Genomic DNA, 15139 nt, shown 5'->3' with positions numbered 1-15139 from the left:
GACTGTACTTTAATTTGACTCCTACGAGAAGTTTGTATATATGTATATATATTTTTTTCCTTTTGTTTTTCCCACTTCACGCTGCCTTTTAAGGTTTCCATGGATTTGCGTCAAGATGCATACATTTCTGTTTTCCCTTCTCATAAGGACTGCCTCAGAGGAAGGAGGCTTACTTTGCAACCTTCTTGGTCGAACGATAGTTTTCGTTTCAGTTACATCTGGCACCAGCACTAACTATTGCTGAGAAGCTCGCCGACGAAGGCGTTATTTGGAGAGTGAAAGGACGGGCTATAAGGGGAGATGGGAGGCCCACAAAAAAAAAAAAAAAAAAAAAAAAAAAAGCTGCCAATTTTTTCTCGTTTCTTGTGCCATTGCGGTGTTTTCTCGTGGGGTAGAGCGCAGCTCCTCTGACCGCCGTGCGGCGTCGGTAGCGTGGCCGAGCGGTCTAAGGCGCTGGGTTCAGGCACCAGTCTCCTCGGAGGCGTGGGTTCAAATCCCACCGCTGCCAATGTTTTCTGTCTCGAAAGCCGGAGCACTGACTACCCGCGACGAAAGCAGCGCAGCAAGCCGTGAGCGTCTCTTTCTTAAATTGTCGCAGCACAGTGCGTGGTGCAACGACATGATTCACAGGCGCAGTTTGGTGTCATGATGGCTGGCGTTCGTCTCCACGAAATGTGTCCCGAGCATGCCGTTGTACAAAGTGGGAGCGTCTAGTTTTATAGTTGTCGTTATGTAGCGTGCGTATAGTTTGCTGTGTTCGCTGGAGGAGCCCTTGTGCCGTTATCCGGTGTGGTCTAGTGGCTGGGATGCCTGGCTCTCACCGAGGAGGCCCGGGTTCGATTCCCGGTACCGGAAAGGCGCATTTTGTTGCTCCTCTCAGCTCGACTGACGCTCCGCTGACGCTTGCGGGAAACTACGTTAAGTACGATTCGGGGTCACAAGTGACGGCGAGAGCGATGCGACATCTGTCCACCTCTTATTGAGGTGTTGGAGTATTCAATCTTCCTTTTGAAACCAGGAATGAGACTATAGCTCGTAGCCTTATGCCTTATGGCATAGGTTTTTTCGATTACGAAAGAGAAGTGGTCATCCTCTTATATCTATCAAGTTGAGAACGGTATCCGTAGTGTCAAAATGATTGTGAGGAAGCACGTTCCTTCGTTTTTGGTTATGGCCGGTCACCGGGCTTTTATTTCTTGCAGTGGTCAGCCGCAAACCTGCTCCTATTGTAATGCCACAGACCATTTTCGGCAAAATTGTCTTCGGCGTAGGCGCCCTGTGCAGCAGCCGCCCCGTGATCAAGATGACGACGCGTCGTACGCGGCCGTCTTAGGTGTTCCACGCTCACCGGCACGTTCCGCGGATACGGAAACGCCGTTCGTTGATGCGGTCGCGATGGATATTGATGCCACTGCAACCGGTATTGCTTCCGTTCCCGACATGTACGTACCTTCTCGGTCTGTTCCCGCAGTTACTATATCGATTCCGCCTCCGGCTGTGCCTGAAGTTCCGGAGCGGACCACATCAGAACCCGTTCAGGTGGCTATCCCCCCTGTTGCTGTTGTGGATACGTCACCATCTAATTTCGTACTTCAAAGTGTTTCGGACGGGGCTACTGCCTCACAGGAACCAAAGCCAAGGCGTGGAAGTGTTTCGGAAAGGCGTGGCAATACTGAACGTTTCCGCAGTGCCAGTAGTTCAAGGATTTTAGAAAAACGATCCTTTTCTCGCGGAGAACGCAGCCCGTCTCCGGAATGGAAGCAGGTTCCACGTCCGAAGTCGAAACAAAAGCAAAAGTCCGTGCAAAAGCCGGCGCACAAGCCCTTGCCCCGCCCCGTAGTCGAATCTCGGCCGTCGGTTACGGCAGGACGTAGTCAACAACGTCCTGTGGCGAGCAGTCAGCCAGCGCCTACGACAAGTGTGTCGGAAGACAGGCGGGAAGAGGTTGTACGGCGGTTAAAGGAAATGATGTGAATCTAGCAATGGACACTACGACGACTCAGGCAACGAACCCGGCCCAAATTTCGGTTAAGCGTAAGGCTGAAGACACCATTCCAGCGGCGCACGCGCCCCCCTTCGCAGGATTCCGCGTCTGCACCTCCCACACAAGAACCGCCTATTTCGGCTGCACCGTCTGCACGTTGTGACTGGGCAGACGATATGGAGGAGGAGGAGGGTGGATTCACTCCCGCCGTCTAATTTGTTTTATTTGTTTTTCGCTATAGTATATGGTAGCACGCCCACCATCTGTCGTTGCTACTATCAATCTTAATAAATTGGAGTCACCTGTGAAGTTTGCAAGTTTTGTGGGTTTTTTAAATTACATTGCTGCTGACGTAGTGTTTTTGCAGGAGGTTGTGACAGATCTACTTCACTCAATTCCGGGCTATCAAGTACTCTTGAACTTTGATATCGAGTGTAATTGTGGTACTGCCTTTTTAATTTGGGTTGATCATGATTATAGTAATGTCGCTACCATTCCTAATGGTCGCGGTGTAGCTTGCACGATCAACAACGTACGATATATTAACGTGTACGCCCCTTCTGGAGCCGATGGGCAGCCGCTTCGCCGTGTTTTTTATAGTAGTGACGTTTGTCACCTTTTACGAGGCCCCCACCTGCCTGTAGTCATGGGCGGCGATTTTAACTGCGTGCTGGAAGATAGAGATCAGGAGCCACGGCCGTATAAGTGCCTTGAATTGCAGACGCTCGTTACTGAGATGAATTTAATTCACTCGTGGTGTTATTTACATCCGCGGGACGTGGGATTTACTTTCTTTTACCCCACGGGAAGGAGTCGGCTCGATCGAATTTATGTTTCTCGTGATAAACAGCACTGTCTTACGGAATCCTCTGTTCACCCCGTGATTTTTTCCGATCATTGTGCGTATGTCTGCCGCTATCATTCTCTGTTGGCGATTAAACCCCGCGCAAGTCCATTATGGAAGTTTAATGTGCGACATCTCTCACACCCACATTTTGCGCCGGTTATCGTGCGTGTATGGCAGAGTGTGCTGAAATATCGCGGTCTGTATGCCTCCACTTTGTCTTGGTGGGTCGAATCTGTTAAGCCGGCATTACGCAAGACCATCCTGGAGTTCAGTCAGAATGTTGCTCACTGGGAGCGTTCTACGTTGCAATTTTACGAAAGCTGTTTAAATGATGCCATCCACCTGCACACAGATAATCCCGCTCTTCGGATGGCGACGATTCGGCGAATAAAACACCGTCTTCTGGACTTGAAAAGGGAATCATTGCGCGGTTCTGTCGTAAGGAGTCGGGCCCCCGGTAAGCTTGTTGATGAAGCGCGCTCCGTATTTCACCAGCTGCGCGAACGCCGGCGCGCAACGCGGCGTTACGTCACAGAGCTGGAATCAAATGACGGTGCGTGTCTTCATAGCCAGGCGGCAATTCTTGCCGAGGCCCACCGTCACTTCGGCGAACTTTTCAGTGAGAAACACACGGATGGTGCCGCGATTTCCGAGCTTCTCCACGACGTTCCATACGTCTTATCCGTAGCGGATCGCCGTCGCCTCACAGAAAAATTTACCGTGGCGGAAGTGCGTGATGTCTTAAAACTATGTTCCAAGAATAAATCACCGGGCGCTGATGGGTTGCCACCGGAATTTTATCTGCATTTTTGGCACTTGTTTGGCTCGGCCATGACTGATGTTTTTAATGAAATTTTAAATGGCGTGGATGGCCCTGCGTCCTTCTTGGAAGGTATTGTGGTCTTGGCTCCAAAGGTTCCAGTCACCAGGAAACTGTGCAATCTTAGACCGATCACCCTTCTAAATGGTGATTATAAACTCTTCACCAAATGTGTCTCCTCTCGCTTGAAGCTGGTCATGAAAAAACTGATTAGTCCCTTTCAGTGCTGTGCAGTGCCGAAACGCACTCTCTATGGTGCTGTGTCGACGTACCGGGATGCCATTGCGTATGCTACGACGAATAGGATTCCTTTTGTTATTTTATCCATCGATTTCGCTATGGCATTTGACAGAATTAGCCATCAGTATATCCGGCGGGTGCTACAGAAATTTGATTTCGGTGTAAAGTACACAACTATGATTTTTAACCTTTTCCGGAAGTCCACCTCCCGGATTAGCATTAATGGAATTTTGTCGGAACCTGTTCCACTCTGCTGTCCTGTCAAACAAGGGTGCCCTCTGTCAATGGAGCTTTACGCAATTTCCTTAGATCCTTTGTTGCGTAATTTGCACAGTGCTTGCAGGGGAATACGTATTGGGGATGAGAACCACGTTTGTCGCGCTTATGCCGATGACCTTGGCCACTTGGTGTCCTCGGCCGCCGACTTTGACAAAATACGTGCTCTTCTCACCCAGTATGAACGTGCATCCGGTGCGAGCATCAATACCCGTAAGACGGTTTTTTTGCCTATTTATGCGGCGACACGGGGCTTCAAACGCCCATGGTTTACAGTGAAACAGGAACACAAAATTTTGGGTGTTTGCTTTCAAGCCAATCTGTTACAGACTGCGTCTTACAACTGGCGTATTGTCTTAAATGGCATACGAGCTCTGGCTAGCCTGTCTGCTACTCGCACCCTAGCATTAACACAGCGGGTTCTTTTAATAAATGTTTTCTTGCTGAGTAAGGCCTGGTATCTCGCTCAGTTATTTCCGGTACCTAAGAATTTGGGCATATCCATCACACAGGCAGTCTATTGGCTATTGTGGAGTGGACATATTTTCAATGTGTCTTACGACACATGTACTTTGCCGCGCGAACAGGGTGGACTCGGCCTCATTCATTTTGCTATGAAAGCCGCAGCGTTGCTCCTTCATCGGACGAGCGTCACCATTGAACAGGATCCGTCGAGCCCCACAGCTGTTCTGTTCGATATTCATCTTCCTCTATCTGAAGCAGCACCTCTCGACCCGACTACAACACCGTTTCCGCTGCGGTATGTTCGGGAATATTTCATTCAGAAATGTTATCTCGCCGCCGACGTACTCGACCATCGAACGCGGACTGTGCAGGGTGTCCACCAGGGACTAAGGGGACGGCCAGTTCGCACTAAAATGGAGGCGCGCTACCCGAGATCTGCGTGGAGGACTGCGTGAGCTCACGTTCACGCTCCTTTCCTGTCAGCGGAAGTAAGCAGCTTTTGGTACCAAGTGGTTAACAGAATTCTTCCCACCAACGAAAAGCTGAGCCGCATCCACTTATCTCCATCGAGCTTGTGTGAAGACTGTCGACAAGACGACTCCTTAGAACATCGTTTCGTGTGCCTGAGGTCACAGTCGACTTGGAACATTGCCGCCAGGATGCTCGCACTTATCAACCGGACCAGCGCTGCCAGTTTTTCTGCGGACACGGCTTTGATCCCGGACTTCAAACCATATCCGCCTACGAAGCGTGCCGCCACCGCATGGATCGTGACTCACACTGTGTTCGCCATCCTGCAGTTGCGACTTACGGACGACTATGCCTATTTGGTTTATTTGTCTACGCAGCATGACCTTACTAAAACCAAGAGCGATTATCACAAACTCTTTGCCAATTTTCTGCAAATTGCACTCGCATTTGCCCACGACAAACTGTTGTAATCTACACTTCACTGCTGCAACCTTTATTTCCTTCTGTGTTTTGAATTGTCTCCGGGCACGAAAACATGGTTAATGCAAATCGAATGCTACAGGAAGAGTGAATATTGAACAAGTACGATGATTCCGCTTGTGCAGGACTGCAACGTGGAAACTACGACGAATGTTTCACAAAGTTTTATCCTGTGTTCGTGTGTGATTGTGTTTCGCTGTCATTAAGTGATTTCTTTATGTTTTTATTACTTATTTTCACCGTCTGGTTCCTACGAAATCGGCGTCCAATCACGGATGCGTTGCGCACGACGCTGCCACGGAGATTGTTTGGTTTTCAAGAAAGGAGGATTTTTACTTTATTTTTAACACGTCGGAGAGACTTGTGTTTTCCTTCTCCGTATCGGACAGACAGTTCGTAAAGGTCGAGAGAATACTCATTCCTTTGACATGTGCGTCGATCCTTTTATTTTTCTCAATGTTTCCATTATTTATTTTACTGGCCACCACGAAGCATTTTTGAACATAATATCATGGAACGCGTGAAGGGTGTTCCTTCCCTGTGACGTATTCTTTATTTTATTGAGTCTAGGTGCACAGGGCCTGACTCGCTGTAATTATTTCATTTTTTATTTTATAGAGTGTAGGCGCAAAGCGGCTGATTCGCTGTCATTATAGGCACGCACTTTCACTTCAAGAAGATTTTAGTTCTCCTTCGATGTTTCGCTAGCGGAGAACATACACAAGAAATTTTCCACGCAGGCATTCAGTGTCTCCGATTCCATCACTTCAACTTGAAGATCAACGTCTTCCACAGGACGTCGACGCTCAAGGAACCTGTACCGAGGAGTTTCCGCTTTTCAGACTGAATGGACGGTGCAAAAATTCGTCTTTTATGTTTAGGAGAAGCAACGTTTTATTTTAAAGCTAAGGAAGCTCGCCGAAGAAGGCGTAATTGGAGAGCGCAAGGCCGGGCTATAAGGGGAGTTGGGAGGTTCTATTTAAAAAAAAAAGCTGCCAATGTTTTCTGTCTCGACAGCCGGAGCACTGACTACCCGCGACGAAAACAGCGCAGCATGCCGTGAGCGTCTCTTTCTTAAATTGTCGCAGCACAGTTAATCTCTATTCGAATAGGGCAGTTGTTTGAGGTGCAATGGATGAGCAGCCAGTCGCAGCAGAACAGGAAGCTGTGTCGTGCACTGTTTCTACAAAAGCGAAGAACACGGGCACACGTAGCGTGGCCGAGCGGTCTAAGGCGCTGGTTTAAGGCACCAGTCTCTTCGGAGCCGTGGGCCCGAACACATCGCGCGTTCGCTGCGGCCACCGGGCGGTGTATACGTGCGGATCGCGGTCGGCGGCGTGTGCTTCGCGGCGCTGTTTCTTCTTTGATTTGTTCATTCAGTGAGTACTATGGATCACGATAACTCTGAGAATCGTCAGAATAATATTCAGTGCGCGTTTGATAGATCCGTGCGTAGGCCTATGGCCTTCGAAATTCACGAATGGGTTAAAAACGACCTTCAATTGCAAAAAAGTCTTGTCCTCTGCGTTCAACTTGACGCGTTCCTCAATTCGTTATTTCTGAAACTGTCTCCTTCCGATATGTGTGAAACATTAGTGAACGTCAATGGTGGTGTACGTAAAATTAAGCACCATGACGGTACTATCAGTGATGTTGTGTTGTCGAATGCGGGTTATGGTATACGTACTGTACGCGTCTTTAACCTGCGTTTGAAGTGCGAAATGAAACTATTTCTCGTAGTTTACTTCCGTACGAGACAGTGTTTTCTGTCGTAAAGGAGAAATGGTCGTCAGCATATTATTATGATGTTGAGAATGGTGTTCGCAGTGTCCGCATGATTGTCCGACAGCATATACCGTCCTTTGTTTTTGTTGCTGGCCATCGGGCCTTTATTACTTATAGCGGCCAACCGGCGACCTGTTCTTTTTGTAACGGTACCGGACATTTTCGACAGGACTATCCGAAACGGAGTCGCCCTGTGCAACTACCACGGACAGACGGTCAGGACGAGGTGACGTGGGCGGCGGTCGCGCTTGGCGCTTCCCCCGCACGTGCGAGTCGTGAGTCTGACCCTGAGGTTGCGACCGACGCTGTTGCTATGGACGTTACACCTTCCGTTCCTGTTGCTGATAGCTCCCCGGCGTTGCCTGTGCTTACTCTGCCCGAAACTGTGGAGGCCCCGTTGCCTGCTCCCACAGCTGTCGATAGAATTGAGCCACCGATAGTGTCTGAACCCGCACCGGCAGCTGTAACGCTGTCCGTGTCGGAACCCGTTCCAGAGGCTGCTTCCTCTGTTGTGACTGAGAATGTGTCTGCTGCTGCCACCGTTGTTGTCGATATTGAGGAGCGTCTTGACGCCCCCGCGGAACCTCAGCCGCGTCGGGAAAGGCCGATTGAGAGAGCTGACAACGCTCCCCGCTTTCGAAGCGCTAGTATTTCGGGTGTTTCTTCTCGTAAGGGGCGAACGCCGTCCGGTGGTGACTTGCGTCCCACCCTACAAGTCCACTTCTAAACAGAAAAAATTACAACGGGCCTCGCTGCGCGCGGCTGTTGACTCGCGGCAGGAGTCTGCTTCCGATCGCCGTCGCCAGCGGCCTGCCGCTTACAGTCAACCTGAGGCGTCGGTGAGTTCCGCAGAGTCTAACCGGGACGAGAAAGTTCGTCAGCTCGAGGTTTTACTCACTCAAACGGATCCTGTCTTGGCGGGCGGTACGGCAATGGACGTTACTCCGAGGGTGTCGCCCCTGGTTGGTTGGTTGGTTGGTTGGAGGATTAAAGGTACCAAACTGCAGAGGTCATCGGTACCTTGTTTCATAAACACACAGAGCACAGGGAAACCATCCATTAGTCATGCGAAGCACAAGATAAAAATTCCAGGGGAAGAAAATCCCCAAGGTCAATAATAAAGAAACATGGAAAACGGAGCACAGCAACAAAAACAACACAGAAAAGAAAGGCAGAAGGAATTAAAACTGCACAGCAGAGGACTGTGGCTGGCTGATCACGAAAATAATAGGATGAGCCAGCCACTCTGCAACACGTTAAAACCTCCAGCATAAAAGTTTAGGGTGGAGTCGAATTACAACACAAAAAGTAAAAGATATAGCACAAAAGAGGGTGATATAATAAAATTAAATGGACCTATAAAAGCCGCTTGCGCGAATAAAACTTAAAACCCGATCTGCCATAGAGACATTGTCACCTAAAAGAGATGATAAATCACCCTGGAGATTAAAAGCACGCCTGAGAGAGGTTAAAAGAGGACATTCCAACAACAGATGGGCCACCGTCATGGTTGCACCACAGCGACAACGAGTGGGGTCCTCTCGATGCAGCAGATGACCATGCGTCAGCCAAGAGTGGCCAATGCGGAGCCTACACAGAACAACAGTATCCCTGCGAGAGGCCCGCATGGAGGAACCCCACACAGTCGTTGTCTCCTTTACCTGCCGCAGCTTATTGGGGGCAGACAGAGTGCGCCATTCGTCTGCCCACATCCCAAGGACCCGACGGCGTAACACCGATCGGAGATCAGTTGCCGGGAGGCCGATCTCCAACGGCAGTTTGCGGGTGGCTTCTTCAGCTACCTTGTCGGCATGTTCGTTTCCCGCTATCCCAACGTGTCCCGGGGTCCATATAAACACCACTGAACGTCCACGCTGTTCAAGACCATGAACGGACTCCTGGATGGCAACAACAATGGGATGGCGTGGGTAGCACTGGTCAAGAGCCTGTAGACTACTGAGAGAGTCACTGCAAATGACAAAAGACTCTCCAGTGCTGGTACGAATACGCTCAAGGGCACGAAAAATGGCTGTTAGCTCTGCGGTGTAAACACAGTAGACCAGCGCTCCTTGCCTTCCGGCAAGGAGCGCTGGTCTACATAGTCCGCATGAGCATAAGCGTACCCCACACGGCCATCAACCATCGAGCCATCTGTATAGAGAACCTCCGAGTCATGGAATGCGCCTAGGAGAGCAAGTAATTGGCGGCGCAAGACTGCAGGAGGAACTGAATCTTTTGGCCATCGGGAAAGTTCCAGCCGAAGCCGCGGCCGACAAATACACCAAGGTGGTGTATGTGGGTGGACCTGAAAAGCAGATGGAAGAGGCAAAGACTCGAGTTCACTAAGGAGTGACCGAACACGGAGCCCAATTGCGAGGCCTGATCGCGGCCGCCGGTGTGGGATATGGACTGCCGCATCGGCGAAAAGGAGACGGTAGTTAGGGTGACGGGGCGAACAACGGACGTGGGCAGCATAGTTGGCTAAGAGTTGTTGACGCCGAATTTGGAGCGGAGGAACCCCCGCCTCAGCAAGCAGGCTAGTAACAGGACTGGTGCGGAACGCCCCTGTCGCCTGTCGAACCCCACAGTGGTGAACGGGGTCAAGCAGTTGCAACGCTGAGGGCGACGCTGAGCCATACGCCACACTCCCATAATCAAGCCGGGACAGCACAAGGGCTTTGTAGAGCTGCAGCAGCGTGTTACGATCTGCACCCCAAGTTGTGTTGCTGAGGCAGCGGAGGGCATTCAGATGCTGCCAGCACTGACGCTTGAGCTGACGAATATGTGGAAGCCAAGTAAGCCGGGCATCAAACAGCAATCCCAGAAAACGGTGTCAACAACCCTGAGCATGGCATCCTGAAGATAGAGCTCAGGGTGGGGATGGACAGTTCGACGCCGACAAAAGTGCATAACACAAGTCTTTGCAGGGGAAAACTGAAACCCATGGGCTAGGGCCCACGCCTGCGCCTTGCGTATGGCTCCCTGCAACCTACGTTCTGAAACACCAATCGTGGAGGAGCTGAAAAAGATGCAGAAATCGTCAGCATATAACGTGGGTGAGACAGACGACCCTACTGCTGCTTCAAGGCCATTAATGGCCACAAGGAAAAGGGGCACGCTCAATACAGAGCCCTGTGGAACGCCTTCTCCTGGATATGAAGCGAACTATGGGATGTGCCAATTAAAACGGGGAATGTCCGAACAGATAAGAAATTCTGAATAAAAATGGGGAGAGAGCCCCAGAGACCCCACCCGTGCAACGTGGCGAGTATATGGTGCCGCCACGTCGTGTCATATGCTCTGGAGAGGTCGAAAAAGACGGAGACGAGGTGTTGGCGCCTGGAAAAAGCAGTGCGGATTGCAGACTCAAGGAAGACCAAAGTATCGGCGGTGGAACGGCCCTGACGGAAGCCGCTCTGGCACTGAGCCAGAAGACCCCGAGACTCGAGCAGCCAACACAGCCATCGACTCACCATACGTTCCAGTAGCTTGCACAGAGTATTCGTCAAGCTGATGGGCCGATAGCTATCCACAGTAAGCGGGTCCTTACCAGGCTTCAGCACCGGAATGATGGTACATTCTCGCCACTGCGACGGAAAGACACCATCGCCCCATATGCGGTTGAAGATGGCAAGAACACATCGCTGACAGTCCGGGGACAGGTGTTTGAGCATCTGATTGTGGACGCCATCTGGCCCAGAGGCTGTATCGGGGCACTGTGCCAGGGCGCTTTGGAGTTCCCACAAACTAAATGGGGCGTTATACGTCTCAGGGTGACGAGAAGCAAAAGAAAGCCGTTTGCCTTCCTCCCGGCGTTTAAGCGCACGAAACGCAGGCGGGTAATTCCCCGACGCAGAGGCCCGAACATAGTGCTGTGCGAAATGCTCGGCGATTGCATCAGCATCGGTGGATACCGCACCGTTGATGGTAAGCCCTGGGACACCCGTAGAGTGCTGCACTCCAAAGATGCGCAGTATCTTCATCCACACCTGAGAGCGTGAAGTACGGGAACCAATGGTGGAAACATACCTCTCCCAGCACTCCTGTTTCCATCTCTTGATGAGCCGCCGTGCCTGAGCACGGAGATGTTTGAAGAAAACGAGGTTCTCCAAAGACGGGTGCCGCTTATGTCGCTGAAGAGCCCGCCGACGTTCTTTAATGGCTTCAGAGACCTCCGGAGACCACCAAGGCACTGACTTTCGCCGGGGGCACCCTACCGAACGAGGAATGGTACGTTCCGCAGCGGAAACAATCGCTGCAGTCAGTGTCTCAACCGCCGCATCGATGGTACCGTGGGGGAGAGAGTCAACAGTGGCAGCAGAGGAGAACATTTCCCAGTTTGCCTTGCTAAATGCCCATCTAGGCAGGTGTTCATGGGATCGACGCTGGGGTAGTGAAAGGAAGATGGGAAAATGGTCACTACCACACAAGTCGTCATGGACTCTCCAGTGGACCGATGGTACAGTAGTAGTAGTAGTAGTAGAGGGGTTGTGTGGGCGCACGACAGCAAGGTCTTCAGCGCCCGTTCAGTATCCTAGTGAGACGGGTGTCAAGAAAAAAAAAGCTCAGAACATTTACATAAAACGGAACAGAAAACACGGGGAACAATCATTAGAAAATATGTGCTCACCCACACCGAAGCGTGGGATGAAGCAGGGCGTCAGCAGTAAAACATGGACAACACAGGAGGAAAAAGGTAGAGGGAGCTAAAACAATGTAGCAGATGGAAGTGGCTGGCTGGCTGACCGCAAGGAAAAAAAGGGAGGAGTCAGCCACTCTGCAATACACTAAAACCTCCAGCCTAAAAGTTTAGGCCAGAGTCCAGACACATCACAAAACTTAAAAACCCTAGACACACACGTCTCATCGTTTGCTAAAACACAAGGCAGATCCCCATCAACGTGTGCGTCTGCCCGTGCATCACGGTATAAAATGCAGTCTGTTAAAATGTGCCGGACAGAGATGTGCACACCACAGGCGTCACAAAACGGAGGATCCTCCCGCCGTAATAAATAGCTATGCGTCAGAGGACAGTGCCCGATCCGAAGACGTGCGAGTGCCACCTCTTCCCGCCTGGGCAACCGGCAGGAGGAACGCCACGGCCGAGTGGCTGACTTTACCGACCGCAGTTTATTGGCCGTCACCGCCAGCCATTCGTCCTCCCACAACTCCATGCACTTCCTGTGGAGTGCAGCGATGACTGACTGCAAGGGGATAGGACACTGGACCACATCCTGCTCTCTGCAGGCCTCCTTGGCAGCCCGATCAGCCTGTTCATTGCCCCATATGCCGACATGACCAGGCACCCAGCAGAAGGATACCTCCTTACCCCGCTGTTGGAGCAAGTACAGTTGGCCATGTATCAGCTGGACCATCTCCTCAGTCGGGTATAGGTTCTGCAGTGATTGTAAGGCACTAAGAGAATCGGAGCAGAGAAGAAATCGATCGCCCCGAACACGATTCATCTGCTCCAGTGCCTTCAGGATCGCGTGGAGCTCCGCTGCGAAAACGGTATATTCAGCAGGGAGGCGAATCCGGGTACATGGTCAGGGAACACCACAGAACAGCCAAGGAAATTCTCCTGTTTGGAGCCATCAGTGTAAACGACAGTGAAACCGTGATGCACATCTAAAATGTTTAAAAAAAGTGACTGGAATATAAAATCTGGCGTGCCATCCTTCTTAAAACGAGTCAAATCTAAAATAAGTTTGGGTCTCCGGAGGAGCCAAGGTGGAGATCTGCTCCAACCGCGACGTAAAACACGAAGACCAGCCATAGACAGTGCAGCGAGGCAACCCCGTGCGCGAATCCCATAGGGCTGCGTCGCACGTTGCCGGTTATGAAATAACCGTGCCAGAGGAGGCTGAGCAACGGTATGGTATGCAGGGGTGTATGGTGTGGACAAAGTTTTACACGCCTGGCGCACTGTAAGTAGCCGTCGCCGCATATGAAGTGGCGGTTCACCAGCCTCTGCACAGAGGCTTGGTATGGGGCTAGTTCGGAATGCCCCAGTGGCCAACCGAAGCCCTTCATGGTGCACAACGTCCAACATCTTTAAGTACGAAGGCCTCGCAGACCCATACACCGTGCACCTATAATCGAGCCGAGATCGCACAAACGCCCTGTAAAACTGGAGCAGACAAGCCCTGTCAGCTCCCCATGTACTGTGGCTAAGACATTTTAAAATACTTAAAGCCTGAAGCGACCGCCGTTTCAGGTCTTTAAGATGAGGTAGCCACGTGAGCCTCGAGTCAAAAATGAGCCCCAGAAATCTCACCGTGTCTTTAAAAGACAGAATAGTGTCCCGCAAGCGCAACTCAGGAAAGGTGAAAATCGAACGAGAACGGTTAAAAAGAACACATACAGACTTCTCGGTGGAAAACTTAAAGCCACTCTTCAGCGCCCAGTCATCCAAACGCCTAATCGTAAGTTGCAACTGACGAGTTGTCGTTGCAAGGCTTGAAGAAGAGCAGAACAAAGAGAAATCATCCACAAACAAAGAACACTGGACAGGACTTTTCACTATGGACGTAATGCTATTAATAGCGATGGCAAAGAGAGTCACACTTAAAACGCTACCCTGAGGGACACCATTCTCCTGCTCAAAGCGATCAGACAGGACGTCACCAATTCGGTATCTAAAATATCGTGGCGAGAGGAAAGACTGAATAAAAAGAGGAAGACAACCAAGAAAACCCCATTCGTGAAGCTGCTCCAGGATGAGACGCCGCCAGGTGGTATCATAGGCCTTCTCGATGTCGAAAAATACACCTAGAAGGTGATGACGGCGTAGGAAAGCTTGTTGGATAGCCGCCTCCGGGAGGGCAAGGTTATCGAAGGTGGAACGAAACCTCCTGAACCCGCACTGAAAGCGACTAAGGAGTTGCCGGGATTCCAACATCCAGACAAGGCGGCGGTTGACCATCCGCTCCAAGGTCTTCCCTATGCAACTAGTGAGGGCAATACTACGGTAGCTACTTGGGCTCGTGCGGTCTTTCCCAGGTTTTAAAAAAGGGATTAAAACTGCCTCACGCCACGCGTCAGGAAAGTGACCCGACGCCCAAATGTCATTAAAAAGTGCGAGGAGTAGTTCTCTGTTGCGCATTGTGAGGTGCCATAGCATACTGTAATGGATCCTGTCGTGACCAGGGGATGTGTCACGAGCTCCAGACAATGCAGAATCCAGCTCCCACATAGAAAAAGGGCAGTTGTAAACTTCATGAGAGGTGGACTGGAAGTTCAGACTACACCTCTCAGCAACCGCTCTATGGCGCTGGAAACCTGGATCCTGACTGGTTGTGGCAGTAACTGTCGCAAAATATGCTGCCATAGTCTGGGAAATGTCTCGCGGATCTGTGTGGAGAGTGCCGTTATTCATTACAGCAGCTATGGGGCACCTCCCTCCTCTGCCAGAAATTCTCCTGATGGTCTCCCACACAATGGAACTTTTGGTGGAACGATTAATGGTGTTCAGGAACTTTTGCCACGACCTCTTCTTGCTCTCACGAATAATGCGGCGACATCTTGCCCTCGCCACCCGAAAGGCTGCAAGATTCTCAGCAGTCGGCCGACACTTGAACCGCCGCAGAGCCGCACGCCTGGTCCTGATTGCAGAGCGGCATTCGTCACTCCACCAAGGCACAGGTGGCCTTTTCCGGTGGCCTGTGGACTGTGGAATGGACGCTGCAGCGGCGTGGTGGACCGTTTTGGTAATATGATCCACGCACACCTCAACATTCACACAGTGTTCGAATTGGACCAACTGGCTATA

At 51.0% G+C, this 15139-nt stretch overlaps 2 non-coding genes across 2 annotated transcripts; both read left to right on the top strand.

The window, feature by feature from the left end:
- Positions 1-426: 426 nt before the first annotated feature.
- On the top strand, positions 427-508 carry Trnal-cag (transfer RNA leucine (anticodon CAG)). The gene has a single exon. It is a non-coding gene; the product is annotated as a tRNA-Leu (tRNA).
- A 275-nt stretch (positions 509-783) lies between these two features.
- On the top strand, positions 784-855 carry Trnae-cuc (transfer RNA glutamic acid (anticodon CUC)). The gene has a single exon. It is a non-coding gene; the product is annotated as a tRNA-Glu (tRNA).
- The last annotated feature ends 14284 nt before the right edge of the window (positions 856-15139 follow it).

The sequence above is a fragment of the Schistocerca nitens genome, chromosome 1 (genome assembly GCF_023898315.1).
Source record: "Schistocerca nitens isolate TAMUIC-IGC-003100 chromosome 1, iqSchNite1.1, whole genome shotgun sequence".
Lineage (NCBI taxonomy): Eukaryota > Metazoa > Arthropoda > Insecta > Orthoptera > Acrididae > Schistocerca > Schistocerca nitens.
Note: the sequence above shows the minus strand (reverse complement) of the source record. Positions and strands in the feature narration are given on the sequence as shown.